Source organism: Tamandua tetradactyla, chromosome 14 (genome assembly GCF_023851605.1).
Source record: "Tamandua tetradactyla isolate mTamTet1 chromosome 14, mTamTet1.pri, whole genome shotgun sequence".
In the NCBI taxonomy this organism is placed as follows: Eukaryota; Metazoa; Chordata; class Mammalia; order Pilosa; family Myrmecophagidae; genus Tamandua; species Tamandua tetradactyla.
This window is the reverse complement of record NC_135340.1, coordinates 78,769,218-78,794,659: the sequence shown is the minus strand read 5'-3', so window position 1 is coordinate 78,794,659 and position 25,442 is coordinate 78,769,218. Positions and strand designations below refer to the sequence as shown.

Genomic DNA, 25,442 nt, shown 5'->3' with positions numbered 1-25,442 from the left:
TCAACATAATCGAAGTGGAGGGAAAACTACCTAATTCATTCTATGAAGCCAACATCACCCTCATACCAAAACCAGGCAAAGATATTACAAAAAAAGAAAACTACAGACCAATCTCTCTAATGAATACAGATGCAAAAATCCTCAATAAAATTCTAGCAAATCGTATCCAGCAACACATTAAAAGAATTATACATCATGACCAAGTAGGATTCATCCCAGGTATGCAAGGATGGTTCAACATAAGAAAATCAATTAATGTAATACACCATATCAACAAATCAAAGCAGAAAAATCACATGATCATCTCAATTGATGCAGAGAAGGCATTTGACAAGATTCAACATCCTTTCCTGTTGAAAACACTTCAAAGGATAGGAAAACAAGGGAACTTCCTTAAAATGATAGAGGGAATATATGAAAAACCCACAGCTAATATCATCCTCAATGGGGAAAAATTGAAAACTTTCCACCTAAGATCAGGAACAAGACAAGGATGTCCACTATCACCACTATTATTCAACATTGTGTTGGAGGTTCTAGCCAGAGCAATTAGACAAGAAAAAGAAATACAAGGCATCAAAATTGGAAAGGAAGAAGTAAAACTATCACTGTTTGCAGACGATATGATACTATATGTAGAAAACCCAGAAAAATCCACAACAAAATTACTAGAGCTGATAAATGAGTACAGCAAAGTAGCAGGCTACAAGATCAACATTCAAAAATCTGTAGCTTTTCTATACACTAGTAATGAACAAGCTGAGGTAGAAATCAAGAAACGAATCCCATTTACAATCGCAACTAAAAGAATAAAATACCTAGGAATAAATTTAACCAAAGAGACAAAAAACCTATATAAAGAAAACTACAAAAAACTGTTAAAAGAAATCACAGAAGACCTAAATAGATGGAAGGGCGTACCGTGTTCATGGATTGGAAGACTAAATATAGTTAAGATGTCAATCCTACCTAAATTGATTTACAGATTCAATGCAATACCAATCAAAATCCCAACAACATATTTTTCAGAAATAGAAAAACCAATAAGCAAATTTATCTGGAAGGGCAGGGTACCCCGAATTGCTAAAAACATCTTGAGGAAAAAAAACGAAGCTGGAGGTCTCGCGCTGCCTGACTTTAAGGCATATTATGAAGCCACAGTGGTCAAAACAGCATGGTATTGGCATAAAGATAGATATATCGACCAATGGAATCGAATAGAGTGCTCAGATATAGACCCTCTCATCTATGGACATTTGATCTTTGATAAGGCAGTCAAGCCAACTCACCTGGGACAGAACAGTCTCTTCAATAAATGGTGCCTAGAGAACTGGATATCCATATGCAAAAGAATGAAAGAAGACCCATCTCTCACACCCTATACAAAAGTTAACTCAAAATGGATCAAAGATCTAAACATTAGGTCTAAGACCATAAAACAGTTAGAGGAAAATGTTGGGAGATATCTTATGGATCTTACAGCTGGAGGTGGTTTTATGGACCTTAAACCTAAAGCAAGAACACTGAAGAAGGAAATAAATAAATGGGAGCTTCTCAAAATTAAACACTTTTGTGCATCAGAGAACTTCATCAAGAAAGTAGAAAGACAGCCTACACAATGGGAGACAATATTTGGAAATGACATATCAGATAAGGGTCTAGTATCCAGAATTTATAAAGAGATTATTCAACTCAACAACAAAAAGACAGCCAACCCAATTACAAAATGGGAAAAAGACTTAAACAGACACCTACCAGAAGAAGAAATACGGATGGCCAAGAGGCACATGAAGAGATGCTCAATGTCCCTGGCCATTAGAGAAATGCAAATCAAAACCACAATGAGATATCATCTCACACCCACCAGAATGGCCATTATCAACAAAACAGAAAATGACAAGTGCTGGAGAGGATGCGGAGAAAGAGGCACACTTATTCACTGTTGGTGGGAATGTCAAAGGGTGCAACCACTGTGGAAGGCAGTTTGGCGGTTCCTCAAAAAGCTGAATATAGAATTGCCATACGACCCAGCAATACCATTGCTAGGTATCTACTCAAAGGACTTAAGGGCAAAGACACAAACGGACATTTGCACACCAATGTTTATAGCAGCGTTATTTACAATTGCAAAGAGATGGAAACAGCCAAAATCTCCATCAACAGAAGAGTGGCTAAACAAACTGTGGTATATACATACGATGGAATATTATGCAGCTTTAAGACAAGATAAACTTGTGAACCATGTAATAACACGGATGGACCTAGAGAATATTATGCTGAGTGAATCCAGCCAAAAACTAAAGGACAAATACTGTATGGTCCCACTGTTGTGAACGGACATTCGAGAATAAACTTGAAATATGTCATTGGTAACAGAGTTCAGCAGGAGTTAGAAACAGGGTAAGACAATGGGTAATTGAAGCTGAAGGGATACAGATTGTGCAACAGGACTAGATACAAAAACTCAAAAATGGACAGCACAATAATACCTAATTGTAAAGTAATCATGTTAAAATACTGAATGAAGCTGCATCTGAGCTATAGGGTTTTTTTTTGTTTTTGTTTGCTTGTTGGTTTGTTTGTTGTTGTTGTTTTTTACTATTACTACTACTTTTATTTCTTTTCTTTATATTGACATTTTATATCTTTTTCTGTTGTGTTGCTAGTTCCTCTAAACTGATGCAAATGTACTAAGAAACAATGATCATGCATCTATGTGATGATGTTAAGAATTACTGAGTGCATATGTAGAATGGTATGATTTCTAAATGTTGTGTTAATTTCTTTTTTTTCTTTCCGTTAATAAAAAAAAAAAAAAAAAAAAAAAAAAAAAAAAAAAAAGATTACAGTAGAGGGCGGGACACGGTGGCTTAGTGGCAGAGTTCTCACCTGCCAGTAGACCTGGGTTCGGTTCCCGATGCCTGCCCATGCTAAAAAAATTAAAAGATTACAGTAGAGAAACTCACTGTGTTGGACTGACCATGGAGATGTGACACCTTCCTAAAGGAAATTCCAGAGTAATTTTGTCTGTAAGGGACTTTTGCCCGTGTGCTGAATTTAGAAGTTCACCTCGACGTAAGGCGTGACTGCGCTGCACTGAAAGTTTATTCGCAGCAGCAGGACCCCAAGTCCCCACCCAACCTCTGTGAGCTGCCCGCCTGCCCTACAGGGCTGACTCCAGGCTTCACTCTGGGGCAAGAGAAAAGTAAATTTCCATTTTGTTGAACCCCCAAGATTTGCAGCCTTTTCAGCTTTAAGCAGCAAAATCTGCATCAACTAAGCCAGAAATAAATCCTGCCTTTCCTAGGTTAAGTCTACCCCACTAGGAGTATCCCTTCTTCACCTGAACTTATTCTCTTGCTGCCTGCAGGTCACTTACACAGAGTCTTCGGCACTGCAGTCTTTCTGGAAATGTGTAAGTTAAGACACCAAGCAAGACCCACATCATTGTACCCTCCCAATGATCTGATTTTAATTTATTTTCCTTCTCGTTGGGGTTTTTTGATATGCTTCCTGAGAAGAGCGGCAAAGAAGAGAACAGGAGGCTCACTCTTGTAGAGCTCCTCCCCCTGCGCCTGCATCAAACCTCCAAAGGGACAGCAAAATGAACAAGCGCCTGGACAACGTAGGTGCCCAGAAGCTCTCCTACGGGGAGACTGGGCCATCCTTCATTCCTTAGATGTAAACTAAAGAATATATCATTTATTTGGGGAATCCTTAAAATGAGGTAATATAAAAGACATTTTCATTAATTCCTTACTCTTGATAAAGGTTTGCATACCATCCCAGTTCCTTCTGGAAGCACATTTCCAGGTGTTGGATAAAACTCTGACGAAGATTTAAATCGTCCAGATTCGGCCCCCTAAATCACTGTGTGGGGGAGGGGTGACGGTGGGGAGTGTACAAGGGCCAGAAATCAAACCCTGGTCCCCCACATGGCAGGCGAGCATTCTACCACTGAATTCCTAAATCACTTTTACCCAAGTTTCACTAGGCTCCCCAAATTATGAAGACTTCTGATTTTTGTGTAATGGAACCAAAAAACAACCAAAACTGGTTACAAATACAACCCTTTCTGCTCAACACTCCAGCCTATCCTTATAATCAATCAGTACAAACATAAAAATAAATTTCAAGTACGGAATTAGACTGTGGGCAGCTGACAGAAGGGTAAGCTGCTACCTTTTTACTATCAAATTTAAATGTGGGAAATCAGTATTGAATAAAAGGAAAAATCTTTGGGGTTGGGCCTTACTTGCTTATGAAGGAGATACCTGACCTTAGTGAAGTCAAGTCTTAAGGAAAAAAAAAAAAAAATATATATATATATATATATATGTATATATATATATATGAGTCAATTATTTTTTTTTTTTTAAAGGAAAGACAGAGAGAAGGAAGGAAGGATAGAAGGAAGGAAGGAAGGAAGAAAGGGAAACATTTTTAAACATTTTCTTGTTTTATTGTATTCTGTTTCTCTGTTTTTGTTACATGGGCTGGGGCCGGGAATCGAACCGAGGTCCTCCGGCATAGCAGGCAAGCACTTTGCCCGCTGAGCCACCGCGGCCCGCCATTTTTTTTTTTTTTTTTTTTTTTTTTTTTTAAAGGAAATGAGTCAATTATTTTGTAATGATGATAAAAGTGTGATTTCCTACATTTAAATTCGATAAAGGCTCAGGGAATTATATTACAGGTAGGTAATAAGGAAGAACTCCATCTGCGGCCACTGCTCCTGGATGTGCTATCTGAGTAGAATGCCAGAGACCAATTCAATAGTAATATCAGTTTATGGAAAGACTGCCGCATCCACTGCTAAGGTTACCACTGTGTGAGGGACCCATCTGTAGTAGCTAATTCACTAAATACACTTATACAGAAAGATTTATGTAGACCACTGCTCTAATGAGAGAAAATGAAGTATTAAAAGTAAAACTTCAGGGTGGGCCACAGTGGCTCAGCAGGCAGAGTTCTCGCCTATCATGCCGGAGACCCGAGTTTGATTTCTGGTGCCCGCCCAGGCAAAAAAAAAAGAAAAAGTAAAGCTTCATTGTCTTTCCAACCTTTCTTCTAAAATATGTATTAAAACAATCAAATAGGGCGGGCCACGGTGGCTCAGCAGGCAAGAATGCTCGCCTGCCATGCCAGAGGACCCGGGTTCGATTCCTGGTGCCTGCCCATGTAAAAAAAAAAACAATCAAATAAACCTGATGCATACACATATATATTGGGTAATTGGGTACCTCAAGCTTTAAGAAAACAATGCAAAACCACTGACAAAGCCTTTCTTCCCAGTTAAAACAGGGTGGGTATGAAATCCAATATTCCAATTCAAGCTCATAAAAGAAACATTAAGTAGGTAAGGATATGTCCACTTCTAGCTCCTGGCTGCAAGGCATACCTGCAGCAAGGACCAGACTAGAGATTGAGTAGAGCTGATTCTCTCCTAGAGGAGTGGGTTTCTAGGGAGGAAGGTAAACGTTTGTTGAGGAAAGTGTGCAACACACTCCAAGAGACAGAAAGGTCATTTCCAACCTGTGAAACCAGAGCTGGTGACCATCACCCCTGCCTGCCCAGGGACCTAAGAAGCACCTGGAAAGTGCTGTAGGCCTTGGGTGGTCACTGGCCTGTCTCAAGTTCTTCACGTATGAAATGCCAACTACAGGAGGTCCCAAAGAGATCAGATCCTAATCCCTGGAATTTGTAAATGTTACCTTCTTTGGAAAAAGCATCATTTATTAATCATAATATAGAAAATGCTGCTTATTCAGAATCAAGTTACAGATAAAATTCACAGAAGGCTTAACTAAGATTAAAGAATGGAATATGTATATCACCAACAAGGAGACCATATAGTTAAACTTACAGCTGCCCAAAATTGAGAAATCAGAAGAGGGTAGAAAAGAAATAACATGGAACAAGAAACGAGGCTGCATGTGTCAGAGGGAGAAGGAAAGGACCAAAAGCTGAATCAGCTACAGGGAGGGAGATGGTAACCGAGACAGTAACCTTGCTGGGCATCACCAGACAACAGGGAAGAGCCTTAAAACTGAACACCTAAGTGCTGGTGCTCAAGCATATATTAACATGTGGAAATTACCAAAGAAGAAGCAAAAATTATCCACACACACAAAAATGGCTATCTCTGAGAAGCAGAACTAAGTGAGGGAAATAGTAAGGCAAGACACTGTTGCTTTTCATTACAAGCGTTTCCATACCATTTGCAAGCATCACTTTTAATGAAAGATCCTCTGTGAGAACACTGTTTAGATCACAGTGTGAGGGTTTTTCTCGACTCTTAGAGGCCTCACTTACAGTGGTGTGCTAAACTATCACAGGTGGCCTTACAGTCATGTTTAAATGCTACAAAAGCACACTAACTAGTTTATTGAACTGGAAAGCCATCCAATTGATCTGTTACAAAAAAGAATAGAATGGCTTTTATGACCATTTCGGATTTTTCTGGAATGTGGGATGGCACAGCTAAAAAGACAAGCAAGTTTTAAAGGTTCGCATTCTAAAAGAGAATTATTTCAACACAGGCAAAAGTATCCAGAGCCACTGAGGCCATGAAAACCTATCAGTTCCTCGAAAGAAAAGGTGCACAACTTGAGTTCTCCAGGAGGGCTCTTTAACTTTGAAAGAAATTAACTGATGAAGATAATTAGTCAAAAAGCTCAAGGAAACAGTGCAGCCTATTAAACCCATGGATTTATAAGTTTAATTATGAAGAACAGTCTGGCCGTGTTTCTGTCATTGTGCTGAAACATTTACTGTGCACCGACAGCTGAGCGAGGACCTAAGCAGACACCAAGAAACCCTGATGACAAAAGGATGCTCATTAGGGCTCTCAGTCACCCAAAAGCCCACAGCTTCTGGAAGAAACGGTGATGCCGACTAAACAAGCAGAGTGTCCCAAAGAAATCAGCTAATGGAGGAAGGCAGAAAGACAAAGTGCATAATGGATTACATTTTTAGTGAAAAGGAAGTACAGGAACAACTTATCTTCACTGACGTCGCAGCCCTTGAATGATACAGGATGACAAATAGCAGTGGTAGATCTTGCTTTGAATTTTACACATTCAATACCCTCCCTAAATAGCAGTAAAAACTAAAAATTTCCAGGGAGCTAAAAACAATGTTTTTTTTTTATTTCAAATGGGTTTTTAATATTTTTTCTTACATGCCTGCAGGAAAACCAAGATTAGTTCTAAATACTCTATTTATTCTCAAATCCAGAATACATTGAGTCATTAAGTAAAACACTAAACAAATCATCTATCACATGCCCCTCCTTTTCCATCAACCTCCCTCGTCCTCTCTCACAGGTGCACACAAACATGCAAGCATGCAATCCTTCAAAGCTTCCTGTGAAGCATTAGTAGCTCCAGGCTGTTTCAATATCTTAATTGCTCATCCCCATAAGATCTCACCCAGTATACCCCTACCTTCCAAAAGGCTCAAGGACATTATTGATTGATAACATCATTCATTTATTAGATTTTATTCCAACTTGAACTGGTCTGGATCCCTTAAAGCAAATTCTGCTTCTTCGGGTTTATATCAAATAAAAAGCGCCTGCTAACATTTATTTATGACTTTAGACACTTTCAGAAATGTCAAGGATTATTGATTTCAAGTAATCTCTCATGTTGCTATACATTTAAGTTAAATGTTTGCAATTGTTGTTTGAAACAGTTTTTCCTAAAAAGGGCAGTGAATAAACACCCCCAGGATAGAAGCAACCCAACTAAAACCTACAAATCAGGCAGTAACCAAGAGTTTTGTTGACAGAAGGGAAAATAACCAGGTAAGCCTGTCAAATGACATTAAAGTTTCCCAGGAAATAGGAATGTTAAAACAAATGAAAGCCAGAAATCAATGGTGGAGGAATTCAGAACTGAAGCACCATGTATTAATAATCAGTACACACCATACAGAACTGCACAGAACTTTCAGAAGCAGCTGGGGTTGTCCAAGTTTCCTGGAATAGTGGTTATTGTTGCTCCTTCTTCACATTATTTCAACGTCCTAAAACCTCAGTCCATTACTCCCTTTGCCCACCACCCACATCCCCACACCCCAAGGAAAAGGAAACAGAAAGCAAAGTTTTCCATTCTCTACAGACCCAAGGCATAAGAATCGGCACACCCCTTTCGGAAGAGAAATCTTGGAAAAGGCATACGTCTGATATGCTTCCTGTCCCCTCTGTCCCAGGCCCTTCCAAAAGGCCCTTCCTGGTGTTCCGTATGGGGCCATCACAGGATGCCCAGATGATCCCTGTCCCACCACCCTCAGCTCAGAACTCCCAGCTCTCTGCCCACCACTCCTACCCAGCCTGGAGCTTCTCTCACTAGGGGGTTACACTCAGCTCCCTCCCCCACTGGCTCTCAGCATCTGCCTGCTGCAAGCCCACACTTGCATGCTAAAGGCTACAAAGCAAACACCTGGCCAGAGGCTGCCCCACAATGCGAAGGGAAGATTCTGTGTGCTTTTATCAAACTACTTACAACACTTGTCAAGTTTTCATTTTTATGAGCTGTAAAGCAGCTCATAGCTAAATTTAATGCTCAAATGGATGAGCCATTTTTACAGGGGGTTCCTGAGAAAACAATCTGTCCTCTTCTTCTGTTTGGCCTCTGACTTCTCTGACTTAGTCTAACCATGCTAGCTGTCACAGCACTTTCTGGAAATAGGCGATGTATAGTTAGAGTACAGTTCTTTCCTGCTTCAGAGTAACAATACAGTTTTAGAGACAGAAGAGCCTTAAGCAATTGCATACTCTTATATATTTCCCAGTCCTCGCCCTTGGATTAATTCTGGGTAGTCTATAGCTAACAATCACCGGCCTGTAGAAAAATGGTGAAAGATGTGGGAAATGAAGTGCATTTTTCATAATGCCAAATATGAACAAATGTATGACATTCCTTTTATTTTAGTATTAAAATATTTTTCTTTTGTGGAATGATGTTAACAGATGGCAGTTATTCTTTAAAGATACATCTTTTATTATGGAAAATCCCAAGCACAAAGTAGAGAGAATAGCTTTGACAATTACCAACTTTATATATACACAGAAAAAAAAAAGGCAAACCTATGATGGTTCTGAAACTTTTTTCCCCTATTCCACAAAATCCAAAAGTATAGGAACAACTAGGCTGACCTACAAATATTATAGGTGAAAAACCTAAAGTTGTGAAATTGTTACCCATACCAAACTCTGAAATCTGTTCTACAACTAATTGTTGCAATGTACTTTGAAATTTATAGCTTTTTTGTATATATGCTATTTTTCACAAAACAGAAAAAAAAAAAGAAGGCAGAGATAATGAGAAGATAGGATTTAACAAATGAATAGGACCACTGAATCAATATATTGATATTTCTTTTAGTCTCCAGTGTCTTGGAGCAGCCAGAAGAAAAAATGAAAAATCATGGAACTATAACCCATACCGAACTTTTTTTTTTGCAATGAGCAGGCACTAGGAATCGAACCTGGGTCTCCAGCATGGCAGGTGAGAACTCTGCCTGCTGAGCCACAATGGCTCGCACCATATCAACCTTTAAAATCTGTCGTATAACTGCTCGTTAAAATGTAGTTGGAAATTTATTGCTTTCTTGTATATATGTTATTTTTCACAATTAAAAAAAAGTTAAAATTTTTACAGGTGAGAACACTGGAATTAACAGAGATTAACTAACTTGTCCCCAGGTCTGCTGCTGGTCAGGAACAAAACTGGCAAGTCTAGACATACCCTAATGCAGGTATTGCAGACCAGGAACACAGACCAACCTGCTTTAACCTTGCCAGGCCTCAATCGAGGCACACTTCAGGTCTACAGAAGACCCCCTGCCCAGGCTGTTTCATACACATGAAGTAGATCAAGTGTTCCTACCTAAGACAACCAGAGCAGAAACCAAGAATCCAAAACCAAAGTTCGCTTTGTTTCATGCTAGAGCATCATTTCACAACCCTGGAAGGCTCCAAGAATACCAAATCACTTCAACTCAAAGATCACTGGACATTTCTACATTAATGTCTTACTGATAACTCTCTACCTCCCCCCACCAAAAAAAAAAAAAAAAAAGGATTTATGAAGCAAACAGGTGTGAATGAATGATGAAAATTGGTGATAAAAATGAAAACCAACAAAAAACAGTTATTCTTACCCTTTTCTAGGCCCCAATGAACTATATATTAACCGGAAAAATTAAACATCAATGGGAGCAATAAGACCAGGTGATTTCTACACTCCTGTCGCACTGAACCATGGTGACGATCGAGTGAGCAGTCTAAGCAACAGGGTTTTAAACTTTAAACTATGTCTATGCAAGATGGTGGCCAATATTTTGATAAACACAAAACATTTGTTTAAAGGACTCACCCAAATGTTTAGTTTATGTAAAGAGCAATTTCCCTGATGGTATCCTGAAGCATCTGAGAAGTCTCCAGCAGCAATATCTAAAATAATAATAAAAATCATTGGAACCAAGTAATATTACAGATGTCAGTTTTTGAAAAAAGTTCAATCTATACATTTGGCCATTTCCTCCACATTAAGCATGAAAGGAAGTAACTCAGGAAACAATGAATTTCCACTACAACAAATGGGCTGAGAATTTTCTTTACCAACAGGGAATTGAGGTCCCAAGACACTTATTTCAAAGACCAAAATTATGTTACTCTTGGCAAAGAGGCAAAACCATCCCCCTTCTCCCAACCCTGTGCTAAGAATGTTTAACGGCTCTGAATTTGAACAAAAACCAAAGGATATGCAACCTCCTTTCATTACCCACCCCCAACTTAAAAATCTCAAGCACTACACTCTGATGATTTAAAAAATTATCTTACAAGAGCTGTTCTCATCTTGTTCACTCTCACTTATGGGCTCTATCACATCTGTGAAGTGGGTCCTTCCTGCTTGAACTGTTCCCAAGCCATCCCTGGTTCTCTGGGGCTTTGAGAACTGATCATTTAGCACCTAACTCCATGGAAACCCAATTTGAAGCAGAGTAGCACCACAATTAATTATAAAAATCAACAAAATGACCCAAACACAGCAACAAATGGGAGCCTTGAGTGAGGACATGCACAAGAACCCATGGGACAGAATAAATATTAAGATACAGAACCAAGTGTTCATATGAAACAGGCCCAAGTACATATAATCAAATTCTGATAGGTATGAGAGATTAAATGGTGTCATTGAGCTATTAAGGAAAAGGGAAAACCTGAATCCATCCCTTCCTACTTACGCAAAAAATAAACTCAAACAGAATCCAGTGACTACTAGAAAAACATGCAGCTGAATAGTTTTATAGTATTAGAATAAGAAAGACCCTTTTTTTAAGTATGACACAAAAATTTGAAATATAAGGGACTGAGACATTTGGCTAGCTACATGTTTTAAAAATCTAAAATGAATAGCAAAAACTGAACAAAAATGAAAACAAGCCCCCTTACTTTTGTCCAAAAATAAAATTAAAAATCTAAGGAAAAATATTTAATAGGCACAAATGCCTTAAAATCAATACAAATTTATATTCTCCCCAAATGCATAAAACAAATTATTATGCTTTCCACAAGAGAATAGCAATAAACATATGAAAAGATATCAATTATAGAAGCAATGAAAAGATGCAATTTTAGAAAACTGAGATCTTATTCTCCACTTATTAGTAAAGATTTCAAAGACAGACATTAGCCAATGTCATGGACAGTCTCCTGATGGAAGCATACGTAGGAAAGTCGCTCGGTAGACACTTAGGCAACTGCATCACCTTGTAAAACGACATATCCTTTTGTACATCTATCTTATTTCTAAAAATGTATTCAAAGGATAAAACTGTGTAAGCAGACTGTTATAATTATGGGGGAGGGGAGGGGAATGAATGCCCTAAAGACATGTTAGGTAAATTGCACAGACACTAAAAATAACGATGGAGGTCTATATGTATGATAGGAAAAGATTCCCACAAGTATTTTATTTAATGCTGAATGAATAGAATCGGTAAATAACCGTGTATAGTATGGTTCCTTCTGTGATTATGGATATATGTCTGTGTCTTCCTAGATGCTCAGAGAAAAGTCTAGAAGGATGTTTATCAAAATAGTTATGGTCACCTCTGGGTATTAGAATTTTAGGTGGTTTTTACTTCTTTCTTATATTGTTTGAATTTCATATAATAAGCCAGAATTCTTTTTCTAAAGAGAATTATGGTGCTTGTGTTGGTTTGAAAAGGTTTGTGTACCCTAGAGAAGCCATGTTTTAATCCTAATCCCATTTTGTAAAGGTAGCATTTCTTCTAATCCCTATTCAGTACTGTATGTTTGAAACTGTGGTTGGATCATCTCCCTAGAGATGTGACTCAATCAAGAATGGTTGTGAAACTGGGTTAGGTGGAGATGTGTCTCTACCTATTCAGACGGGTCTTGATTGGTTTACTGGAATCCAACATAGCCATGAGAAGCAGAGGGTCCACAAGTCAGCACTTTTGGAGATGAAGAAGGAAGACATCTCCCAGGGAGCTGGAGAGGAAGCTAGTAGATGATGCCGTGTTTGCCATGTGCCCTTCCAGCAGAGAGAGAAACACTGACCATGTTCACTGTGTGTCTTTGCGCTTGAGAGAGAGACCCTGAAATTTATCGGCCTTCTTGAATCAAAGTATCTTTCCCTGGATGTCTTAGATTGGACATTTCTATAGACTTGCTTTAATTGGGACATTTTCTCAGCCTCAGAACTGCAAACCAGCAACTTACTAAATTCCCCCATTTTAAAAGCCATTTCGTTTCTGGTATATTGCATTCCAGCAGCTAGCAAACTACAACAGTGGTATTTAAAAATTTTAATCTAACGTTCAAGTACTATACTACATTACTGCGTACTTTCCTCCTCTGTCAACTTTCTTCCCTTCCCTATAACATGTGTGTCAATTGCGCTTGTACTGAACGCTGCTGATCGGGGAGTTTCCCTCCTCACCTCCAAGGTACTTTGATCTTGCCTCCAAGTCCCTAAAACATCCCTATACCTCATTAGAAATCTCCTTTTTCTATGAAAGTCAGCACTACCCCAGACAGGAACTGTTGGAAAAGTTGAAAAAGTGATCAGACTTACTCTAGAGATAGAAGCTGATCTGGATAGGACTAGGGATCAGAATACAGGGTAAAGGATGATATTGTCTGTACTTAAAAACTTCAAGTTCTGTGAAAGACCAAAGTGAGAGATGCTTATTTGGCACAAAATTTATATTTTGGGTAGTGCATTTCGTAAATTAACTTGTACAGTCAGTTTAGTTGAACACCGTAAGTACATGGAATCTTGAATAGTGTGTGAGATCTTACTGGTTTGTCCAGGTTAGTGTGATGCCCAAATATATCCCAGAGTAATCTGGGTAGTGAATAAAGAAGTATTTGGAAAGTCCCCTTGGGGTACTGGGGAGAAAGGAAGAAATATTCAAATTTTCCCATTTGGAGAATTCCTGACATTTCTGACAAGCAGTGGGGACAACCAAATCAATAGGCTGAGCCCTTGATCTTGGGGTCCAACCCTATGAAACTTACTCCTGCAAAGGATAGGCTAAGCATTACTTATAATTATGCCTAAGAGTCACCCCCAGAGAATACCTTTTGTTGCTCAAATGTGGCCTCTCTCTCTAAGCCAACTCTGCAGGTGAACTCACTGCCCTCCCTACTATGTGGAATATGAACTCCCAGGGGTGTAAATCTCCCTGGCAACGTGGGACAGAACTCCTGGGATTTATCAGGACCTGGCATCATGGGCTTGAGAGAGCCTTCTTAACCAAAAGGGGGAAGAGAGAAATGAGACAAAATAAAGTCTCAGTGGCTAAGAGATTTCAAATAGAGTCAAGAGGTTATCCTGGAGGTTATTCTTATGCATTATATAGATATCCTTTCTCAGTTTATGGTGTATTGGCGTAGCTGGGGGGAAGTACCTGAAATTGTTGAGCTGTGTTCCAGTAGCCTCAATTCTTGAAGATGACTGTATAACAATATAGCTTTTACAATGTGACTGTGTGATTGTGAAAACCTTCTGTCTGATGCCCCTTTTATGCAGGGTATGGACAAATGAGTAAAAAATATGAATAAATAAATAATGGGGGATAAGGGGTAAAATATATTGGGTAGATGGAAATACTAGTGGTCAACGAGAGGGAGGGTAAGGGGTATGGTATGTATTAATTTTTACTTTTACCATTTTATTACTTTTTCCAGAGTGATGCAAATGTTCTAAATGACCATGATGATGAATACACAACTATGTGATGACAGTGTGAGCCACTGATTGTATACCACGTATGAACTGTATGTGTGAAGATTTGTCAATAAAAATATTTTGAAAAGCAGTAATTGTTAAACCTAGGTGATGTGAATAAGGTATTTTAAAAAAAAATCTCTTTCTTGTACTTAGGCTACCTGGAAGTGAGTTTGTTACTTGTGACCAAAGGAGTCCTACCTAATAGATTCCAACTTCACAATCATCCCATTTCATGTGAAAACAGAACAATAAATCCTGTCATCATATGGATGAAGAGTTATCATATACAAATTCTTCTAATGTTTATGGCCTATAGTTGAAGTAACTAAAGCAAGAAGTTCAAAGCTAGTATAAAAAAAGGCAAAAAAAAAACATTTCAAGAGACAGGTAGAATCACTCCTAACTAACAAAGGAATTGGCAAGAGACTATTTCAATAAGAATAAAAATAAAGAAGACATAATTGTCCCGATGGGCCATTCCTCTGGTTAAAATACTCTCCATTATAACATGTTTAACCACTTTACAAATTTATTTTCATTAGGCTATATTTATATATATATAAAGCTTTTTCCCTGTTTAGACTATAAAATACCAAAATGTACTCCTATAATGGGCCCATTATGTTAAATCTATTTCCAGTAAACAAATTTATTCTTCTTATTGCTTATTTTCAAAGGTTCAGGAGTTCCATGTAACACATGAATCCTCATAATTCATAATTATTTTTGGCCATAATTATACATCTGGCCAAAAAGCCATACTCCCTTGTAGATGCACAAATCCCTTTATACGTTTGTTAGATGTAAAATACAGATCTAAAAAATGCCTTTCCCCCCCCCCAAAAAAATCCCTAGAAGATAGAAAAATTAGAAGGACCACTACCCAATTTCAGAGATGAGCACCTAAGATAACTTAGACTAGTATCTATGACTCAAGGCACAACCCAGACAAATCCACCAGCCAGCCTCTCTGTTCTGTCCATCCTCAGTACAGAACACGTCTCTGAATAGATGGTCAGGGGCCAGGGAGAGGGATAGGACAAGTTCACATTCGAATCTAACACACACTAAGATTTATGAGACACAACACTGCACTTAGGGAAGACAACAGCACAACGGTTAAGAGAAAAGTGTTCGATCCTGTTTTGTCATTTACTAGTCCTTTTGCCTCAATTAAGTGACTTAAGCCATGTGTGCCTCAATTTCTTCCTCTGTAGTAATGCCCACCAAAAGGGCTATTGGGAAGATGAAGGAAGATAATATACTTAAAGCAATTAGCAAAACTCAATAGTCAAACATGATCTTGTTTAACCACCAGCTCAGTTAGAGCAGTGGTGGAAACAGCTCCTGGTCGAAACTCATTATTTGTTTTTCTGATCATCATAGCAAGTCCCTAGAGAATCCTGGGGTAGGATATGTCTTCACTTAGGCACACTCACCTATTTAAAATGCAGATTTTAAACATGAATAAATCCTGGTAAGTAAACAGAAACATTTTAAAGGTAGCAGGAGCATGTTATTTAAAGAAGCCTTGCCTTCTCCAATTATCATTATTTGGCAGCTGCCACATGGTACCTTGTCTGGGGTATTTCAAGAGACACAGGTGAATGTGACTAAAGGCAGCAAAAGATAGTGCCAAAAATGCCTGTCACCACCAGCATGATGTTAGGGCAGGACTTGTACTTCTTCTGTTTCCAGGACATTTCCTACTGGCTTGGGAACTTAAATGCATTCTTTAACCTCTCAGAGCCCAAGGGTGCTCATCTTTGAAGGAGAAATTTAACACTCAGCTATCTCAGATGTAGTGCGGAAAGTTACAAAAGTCTTAGCACAATGTCTGGAATACAGGAAGTGGTCAGTGAATTGTACATCTACAATTAATTATCAACTTAACAGCAATAAAGAAACAAAACATTCGTATGGACTAAGAAAATGCACATTATCTGACAGATAAAATAAAAGGCACTTTCTCAGCATAAAGGTTTTATGAACCCTCCACATCTCTACGCTTCTCACTTTTCACTTGGCTTAATCGCCACAGGAGTATGTGGCCAACTCAAGGGGGATCTGAGGAGCCACGGGGGTCTCAAGCCACTAAGCGCCTGCACAATGCATTCGGCTGAAACTTCACCACATGCTACAGATCCCAAGTGGCCAAGAACATATTTGCCATAAGTTTTCATTAAAAGGCAGGGAACAGTGTAGCACAGCACTGAAGCTCTGCCCTAAATGCCATCTGTACAAGCATAAAAGCCAGAATATGGGGCCCATATGGGCACTCTCCCAAGTGTTTTTGCTGCCCAAACTTACAAAAGTGCTTTTATAACATATGAGCAAGGAAAGGCAAGAAAACCCATCAGATGTGGCTGAGGATGAACAGAGTATTCTCTTGGCTTCAAGTTATTACTAAGGCTGGACACATTTATGACTAATTGCTCAAAACAATAAAAATCCAAGATGCAGAGAAATGAACCAAATAGCTCTTCAGTAGCCCTAAATAGAGATGGGAAGAGTCAAGAAGAGAGGAGAAATTTTGTAAACAAAATTATCCCTTCTTTCTCCAATTTCCATGGCTTGCCAAGGATTTGTCATTTCAGTGATTTTTTGGAAAACTTGAGAAGTTTTCCAATGTAAGAACAGCCCAATCATTGAAGCCCAGGTCCTCCAGATAAGAAGTTTTCTGACTCCAAGGGGAGAGGCTTCCCCTCACTGACTTTCCAACTAGAGGCTGGGGCTGAGCCAAGGTCAAAGCAAATGCAACAGAGCCAACTGCATTAACACCAAGACTTTCTGAGAGGAAAAACAGCATACCACCTTGCCCTCTGCAGGGCAAAGAGAAAGAGTTAAGTTTTAGTAGATAAACTTCAGAAATCCTTTTGTCTTCCCCTAAAAATTATCTCCCAGCAAACTAGGAGGCAAGAAGTGTTAGGTGGTATTTCATTTGCTAAAGCTGTCAGAATGCAATATACCAAAAATAGATTGCCTTTTGCAAAGGGGATTTATTAGTTACAAATTAACAGTTCTAAGGCCATGAAAATGTCCAAATTAAGGCATCAACAAGAGGATACCTTCATTTAGGAAGGGCCGTCACATCCAGGGTTTCTCTGTCATCCAGGTACATGGCAATGTCTGCTGGCCCTTTGCTTCCAGGTTTCATTGCTTTCAGCTCCTGGCTCCAGCGGCCTCCTCTCCGAGCATCTGTCTGTGTCCAAACATCTCCAAACATCTGTCACTTGGTTTCATCTCTCTCCTGTGTGTCAGCTCTGAGCTCTGTTTTCTGTCTCTTATTGTCTTCATACAGGGGCTCTAATAAAAGGATCACACCCTACCTTAAATGGGCAGGGTCACATCTCCATCTAATCAAAAAGGTCCCTACCCACAATAGGGTGGGTCACATCTCCATGGAAACAACCTAATCAAAAGGTCCCACCTAAACAATAGATATGCCCCACAAAATTAGATTAGGATTGAAAAAGCATGGCCTTGGGGAAACATAACAGTTTCAAACCAGCACACATGGAAACAAATATTTCAGTATAAATGTGGGAAATACTGGTTTAAGCAAAGTTAAGAGTTTCTCTAATGCAGACCATCTCAGAACACTTTAACCTGGTAACATCAATTATGAATCAGTGGCCCTAACCTTTTCTATACACAGATTTTTGATTCCTTTATTTCTGTGATCTATTGTCTCAGGATAAGTGCCCATACAACACATTTTGGAAAATGTTTTAAGTTCTTTCATGCAAATGATTAATGGCTCACTATGCTCCACAATTAAATGACCAAGCGCAATCTCTGTAAGTGATGAGTTACTAGTGCAAACACACTTAAGACTCAGTATTGTGATATTTCTGCAATAATTCTACTGCTTAACCTCCTTCAGTTTTTCAAAAACCCTAATTCGTATCTATCTGCCTGTTCATTCTCACTCACTGCATCTGGCACTCTGTGGGAGAGCACGAAGTTGCACGGTGCACCAGAACACAGAGGTAAGTGTATTCATCAACTCTCTGAGCATTTCCTTTAAGAAGCTGAGATAAGAGGCTGCCACGTAAAGAACAAAAAGAAAAGAGTGAGGTGTTATTGCCCAGACACTGAAGCCAGGGAAACTTCTATGGCATACCTGATAACTGCAGATCAGAGCCTAGGAAAAAATTTAGAGTGGGACAAGGTGGGCTTGATCTAAGAACCAGCGATGGAGGCCATGGGCTTCTCCCAGTCAGCTGGAGGGCATGTGCATATGCCAAAGTCCTCAGGTAGAACAGGGGCTGTACATACAGAGCTCCACCCTGCTAGAAGAGACTCTGAGAAGTTTCATCCTTCCAACTCTTATTCTATTGCCACTCCAGCCATTCACATCAGGGCTACTCTTCCAAGCTAACATCTCAGGAAAGGCTGCTATAATAAAATGACCCAACTGAGGGACATGGAAAGAGAATGTGACTTTCCCTAAGGAGTAAACCACCTGGTTTCCCTTACCAATGGAAAACCCATCATCTATAATGAAATATCCCAGGGCTATAGCCAGGAGAAGTAGGGGACCTGCTCATGTGAACACACCTATCAGCCAAACCTCCTGTTCAGTGAGCCCAGCTCCCCAGGTGCTGTGCACCAACAAACAGCAACGGGAAGAAGCAAGGTGCTTCATGAATTTCATCAGCCTCTTGGCAACCTAAGTTAGCTATCACAAGCAAGAACATGGGGTCATGTTTGGATGGATGCTTCGGTTAATCAAGAACAAATCTGCTACTCAGCTACACATAATGTGGAAATCAGGAACTTATTTTTTTATAAATAAGAACTTGTCGTCACTTGTGCCCCTGATTAACAGCTATTGTTAACTCTCAAAAATCATCTTTCAAAAGCAATTTTTGCTGCCCTAATCTATCTTTCTTACCATGTGAAAACTGGTCTTCATAAATTGCCACCTTATATATTTTCCAAAAAGCTAAATATTCTCTTCTCTTTCTTCACGTGGAAAGCAATTCACTGCATATTCATTATGGCATATTGCATTCAAAACAAAGCATACCAACCCCACACACTCCCATCTTCTATATGTTTGAAATTCTCTCTTGGTTCACTGTGAAATTAACTCTCCTTCGCCTCACATGCCCCGATCTGCCATCCCAAGTCTCACCTCTTCCGAGAAGTCTTCCTTGCCCTGTGGTACACCCCCCTCTTGCCATTCTCCAAATTTTGTAAGTCATGTAGATTTCTCTATACAATTTGGGGGTGAATTACACCAAAAGGTACTCCCTTCCACATGGTCCACAGCTGTGGGAGGCGAGGCGGACCCCCACATCCAGCCCAGAGCCGGGCATCCAGCCGCCTGAGGCCCGCGGCGTGTCCGCACCTCCGCCGACGAGCACGGGCGCAGTGGCTCGTGCCTGGCTTCACCCCTCTGTGAGCGGCAGTGAGGCGGGGGCCCCTCGCAAGGCTGATTCCATGACCCCCTCGCAAGGCTGATTCCATGACCCCCTCGCAAGGCTGATTCCATGACCCCAGCAGCACTAGGCCTGGCGAGTAACAGGCCTGCAATAAACACCAACTGCCTTTTGTTTCCCAGTGTGTACTCTCGGCTTTCCTAACTAGATTAAAATCTCAGGGCACAGGCAGACTCACGCCTTTCCTGTATTTCTGCAAGGCAGTTTCACAGTGTGGAACATCAGATATGTGGTTTGAAAATAATGTGTCCAAGTTCGTGGCAGTTGTCTTCAGGCGACTGGATTTCAGAACTTTTTTCTTCACAACCTCGTGCATCATACAAATATGCTTGTAATTTTCTATTTTAAAAATCCAAACATACATAAACATAAGGAGAAGGGTCTAGCGAAACACCTTGTACTCATCATTCAGCCTCAACAGTTCTCAACTCATGGCCAATACTGTTTCATCTGATACCCTCCAACTTCCTCTCCAATCCCTAGCAGGGGCTTTTCACTGCAAATTCCAAACATCAGGAGCTTTCAATATAAATATTTTATATAACTAGTGTTTTTAATCAGAAAGAGAATACGGCTGTTTTCATTTAGTAGAAATAATTTAAAAAGCTGTGCTCGTCAATTTAATTAGGACCATCCAGTTCTCTCTGCTCCCTGTGCCACACAGTGAGGCACGGGTACCCAGAAAGAGTGGGGAGAAAGGAGTTATGGATCCTGGCGCCCCCGAGCTGGCTGGGTGAGCAAGAACAGGACAGGGCAGGACGCCTGCCCTCCGTGACCCCAGGCTCCCGGGAGAGGAAGCCAGGACTCGCGGCTCTTCCAGCTCAGAGGCTGCTTCCAGCCGCCCGCCAGGCTCTGCCCCCACGGCCCCTACTTCCTCTTCATGTTCCCAGTGACTGTCCCTGTGGTTTCAAGCACCAGCAAATCAAGTCCCTACTTGCTCTTAGTCACATATAGGAAGTATAAATACATTCAAATAGCAAAACCTTCTCCAGGAGCAAGGTTCCTTCACATTACCCTTTTATTAAAAAAAAAAGAAAAAAAAAAAGTCATCTTTTACCCTTTTTTCCCTCCAATCTCATCAATTTAAAATAGTGTGAAGTATGTCCCTGCCTGAATCTCTCTTCTGGTCTCCATCCTTATGAGGCAAGCAAGTAAAAGCAATTCTCCTGCCTACTGCTGGCCCTTAGATGAAAGAACCTGCAATCCCACAGCTCTCCTCGGCTAGAAATTGTAGATGCAGGTAGCCAGAGGGCGACTCCCCAGTCGGCCCATAGCTGCCCCCCTTCTAAGGTAACCATGAAATCATCTAAAAATTATTTCGGACCAAATCACAATTAAAATATAAAACGCACACATAACTCTGAAAATCTTACTGTGGATTGTGATTCTCTAAATGTTTAATGCCCAGTATGATAGCTACAGCTCATTTGTGACTACTGAGCACATAAAACGTGGCCAATCGAAACTGAGATTAACTATAAAATACACAGCAGAGTACAAAGACTAAATACAAAAAAAAAAGAATGTAAAATATTACATTGAATGTTATAGTAACTATATTTTGGAATGTTAAGATCTTAAGTGCAATGATCCAGGATGTACTTTAGACCTGTTGAAAGCAGCAAACTAGAATGTTAACATTTTAGATACATTGGTTAAATTAAATATACTATTAAAATTGATTTACCTGTTGCTTTTTTCTTTTTGTGTATGGGTACTATAAAAATTTTAAATTACATATATGTCTCATAAATCTAGGACTCTAATTCCTCTAGATTCTAATTCCTTTTCACAATAGCACAAGTATATTTCAGGTCAAGCCACCTTAACTAGTATTATTTCAGCCATGACCGTAAAGGTAAAATTAATTTACTTGGACTTCTTTCTAGAATTCTTTTGTATAATTCCCCTTATGGTTCCTGTCAATTCACACTAAGATTTAAATATTTAAGGGTTCCAGTAAGAATATCACGGCTATCCTGGAGCATAAAATGTCACGTAATCACCAAAAGCACAGCCCTCCAGACTGAGTCAAAGCACTTAAATGCTGTGCTATTTAAAAAGCAATTCCCAATCCTTATTTTTTCTCTCCCTAATAATCAGAACACAAATAAAATTACTTCTGACTCTTAGGACCCTGGGATACTAGAATTTCACTCTGTGCAGTGGTAAAATACTCATATTCACAATTCTACCACAGGACAAAGGAGAGCTGGGGGAGCTAAAGAAACCAGGAGAACAGCCACTTGCCTGTCTTCTGTTGGTTTCCAATAGATGAAATGAACATCTAAGTAAAGCAGGGATTGCAAACTGCCAAAAGTAAAAGTGATTTTTTGTTAAAGGAAAGTAAAACAAGCATTACTTCCTGACCCCTGAAGTTCAGTAGATTTTAGGGTGTTTCTCAGTTGTGTTTTATCTAACAGTCAGGAGTCATTAGAATAATTCTTAGGTTAAAAAAAAAGTGACTGTAGACATGATGAAATAAAACCTCCATTAACTAGTCAACTGCTACTCAAAGTGTGGTTGGCCTGCAAATGGTTTGTTTCTGGTTCATGATTAGACAATATAGAACTTGAAAGTAAATATTTAGGACCATTTTAATAGCAATTTGACAGGATATTTTATGTTAAATTGAATAAAAAAAAGTTTGTATTTTTTCCCAAAATATTTCATTTTTATTGAATTTCACAAAAAGTATGTTGGCCCACAACGGATTATAAAATGTTAAAGTGGTCCTTCCTTACACTTGATTTCACAAGCACTGGCCTAAACCAATTTAGCAGCATCCTCAATTTACTGGTAATCTGCCTCTGTCTGTTTGTAGGAGGAGGGAGATGGGGAGACAAAGTAGAGGCGAAAAGCAGCTGTGACTCTACGTTTCTAGGAAAAAAGAAAACAGCATGAAGAGAAGGTGGGTAAAGCAGAATTATTTCCATGGCATAGCTATGCTTAGGATACATCACCTTTTTTTTTTTTTTTTTTTTGCTACAACTAAAATTAAAATTTCTTTAATTCTAAATGCTACGGATTATAAACTACAATGTGATTTAACAAATGTTGATGGGTCCTGAGTTCAGAAATACTAAAATATATACAAAGTTCATATTTAGAATTATGATATTCTAAATGAACAAACATTTCAGGTGTTCATTACATGCACACACAAGAAAATTTAATGAGCACGTTTTTTTAAAAGACTGAAGTTGAGGTTAAAAGCTAAAAGTTTCTAGATAACTAAGAAGCCCATCATTATGTCCCTCCAAAATGTTCTGAGAGATAGAAAAGTGTAGAAGAGACAGCCCTTGAAGAATTCACCATCTGGATGGGAAGACCTACAATATCTTGGTTCCTGATCTGAACTATCCAGGAGTCAGGAAAGTTAAGCAGCATATGCCTCAAATCACTCCCACTGCCAGTCACATAAGCTCAAATGTTCTCTCTTAAACCCAGGCCTGCTGAGGGGCTCCAAGGAAGAGGCTGCAAATTTCAGTCTGCCTTTGACCCAAGGTTAAGGGCACGGGCATGGAGTCAGGCAGCCTGAACTCCATCCTGCTCCCAATAGTAACCAACTTTTTGTGAGCCTGGCCAGTTATTTCCCCTCTAAGCCTCAGTGTTCTCATCTGCAAGAATGGGATAATATGCTTAATCGGTGGGGAGTTTCTGTTTGGGGAATGAATGGTGGTAATAGCAGTCCAATCTTGCAAAGATAATTAATGCCACCGTATATTCAAAAGTAGTTAAAATGGCAAATTTTAAGTTTATATGTTACCAAACTAAAATTTCTTTAAAAACTGCATAACTATACTACTCAGAGTGAACACTAATGTTAATTATGAACTACAGTTAATAGTACAATTGTAACAATATTGTTCCATCAGTTGTAACAAAGGTACCATGCTAATGTGAAACATTAATAGGGAAATCTGGGGCACAAGGGGCAGGGGGAGGTGGGCATAGGGGGAGTCTGTACTTTCTATATTATTTTTGTAAACCTACAACTGCTCTAATAAAAGTAAAAATTTAAAAAGGAGTAACACATACCCTTAAGGGGCTTTTTCTTTACTATTAGAAGGGTCAGGAATTTGGGGAAATTGTAGAGGGAAGGGAAGGGGCAAACAGAACCAGACAAAATGCCCCAGAAAGGGAAGGCAAATCCAGGCTACAGCAGACCCTGGAGGTGGGAAGGGCTGGGCTCCCTCACCCTGAGGCTTCCTCTCTCAGCCTGGAACAGGGGCAGGTAGGGAGAGAAGCAGGAGAGGAAGCACCCTCGGACCTCTGCTTTACACGTGGGATAGGAGGAGGGCTTCTGTGAAAAGTGGGTGCCGAGGAGATGGTGCGTGGGAAAGCTGGCACGCTGCCCTGAGGAACACGCGCATGTGCAGACCGGGCCCACGTGGGGGCATAACATGTGTTGGGGCTGGTCTTTAAGGGCGAATCCAATGGACTCAGCCAACCCCAGGGCAGAGGCTCTGTTCACCAGGTTTGGGGCGAGGACAGGGTGGGTGTCCTTGAGTTGCTCAAGGAGGCGAGCAAAGAAGGAAGTGAAGGCAGGAGGTATCTAATCAAGTGGGAGAGGAGGAGGAGTTTGGATAGCGAGGTTTCAGTGAGGTCAAAGGGCAGGTGGAGGTGGGGGCTATGAATAAGGTGCTGTGATCAGGGTGAAGAGAAAATAGGAAAGAGCGCACCCTGGCTCAGGGTGTGGTTATCAAACTGGCTATTAAACCTGAAGGAAAGGCTTGAACAGAGAGTCAAGAGGCAATTTGTGGGCCCTATCCACCTGGGACACAGTAGCTGTCAGCTACAAGGGAGATCTGAGACAGTGTGAAGGCAGCAAGAAGGAATCAGTTCCTTGTGAAGCCAGTCCCTGCCCAGGGGAGGACAGCACAGGCTGCAGAGGGACCACTCAGTCCCGACAGGGGGCATGACAGGGAATAGTGGAATTCCTAAGTGGCAGTATGGAGAGGAGCTCACAAATCCCTCCTCCAGAACCCAGGACCTGTGCGGGTGCAGAAGAGGGAGCAGCCCCCACAGGGAGGCAGGAAGAGCAATGGCTGTGGAAAGGGGAAAGCCAAGGAAAGCCTGGAGTGAAAATGCTGAGCAGGCAGGCAAGGGGGCTGGGGGATCAGCCCGGGTCCTCTACCATGGTGGTTCACGAACAGCATCTAGAAGATAGCACAGAGAATGTGGAAGCTCCCTGGAAACTGGAAAGTGCTGATACACAAATGGAATTCCATGATTAATGCCCCATTCTTGCTTCAATACATCTCCCTTCTCCAGTCCTACTGGGAACTGTCAGAGAGATGAGACAAAGAATCTGACTCGCCCTCAGGCACTCTCACAAACCAGTCCACCCGTTCTGTTGAGTGTTAATCGCACAGGCCTCCGCACTCCTCTCGCAGTGACTTACACATGGACCCGGGAATCGCGGTACTGGAAGGAGGGCTCTGGGCTCGGTTTTGTCATGGATGAACACGAGCAGCATTAGGTGCCGCATTTTCACATGCTTCCAGGGACTCTGCCTGGAACCACAGCTGCTGGCACATAAAAGTTTGGCAGAGGGTAAATTAATGCTTCATCTAAAAAATAATAGTAAAATTAAAAAACAAGGCTTCTAGCAGCTCACCCAAAGGCAGGTATGGGGGGAGGAGATGTCAGGCAATTCCAAGCACCTGCCAGGTGAGCCATTACCCCTAAAAAAATCAGTCATCGCCTGTATCAA

General features: G+C 40.3%; 1 protein-coding gene across 11 annotated transcripts in view; it reads right to left on the bottom strand.

The window, feature by feature from the left end:
- Window positions 1–25,442, bottom strand: part of TLN2 (talin 2) — a 491,250-nt gene that overhangs the window by 282,823 nt on the left and 182,985 nt on the right. For 8 of the 11 annotated variants that reach the window (XM_077128095.1, XM_077128097.1, XM_077128101.1 and 5 more), the window contains one exon: window positions 10,383–10,459. The exons of 2 other annotated variants lie outside the window; for them this stretch is intronic. The gene's annotated coding sequence lies outside the window, so the exon portion shown is untranslated. Of the gene's footprint in view, window positions 1–10,382; window positions 10,460–17,341; window positions 17,580–25,442 lie in introns of all 11 variants that reach the window. One more of the 11 variants, XM_077128100.1, reaches the window with a different exon arrangement.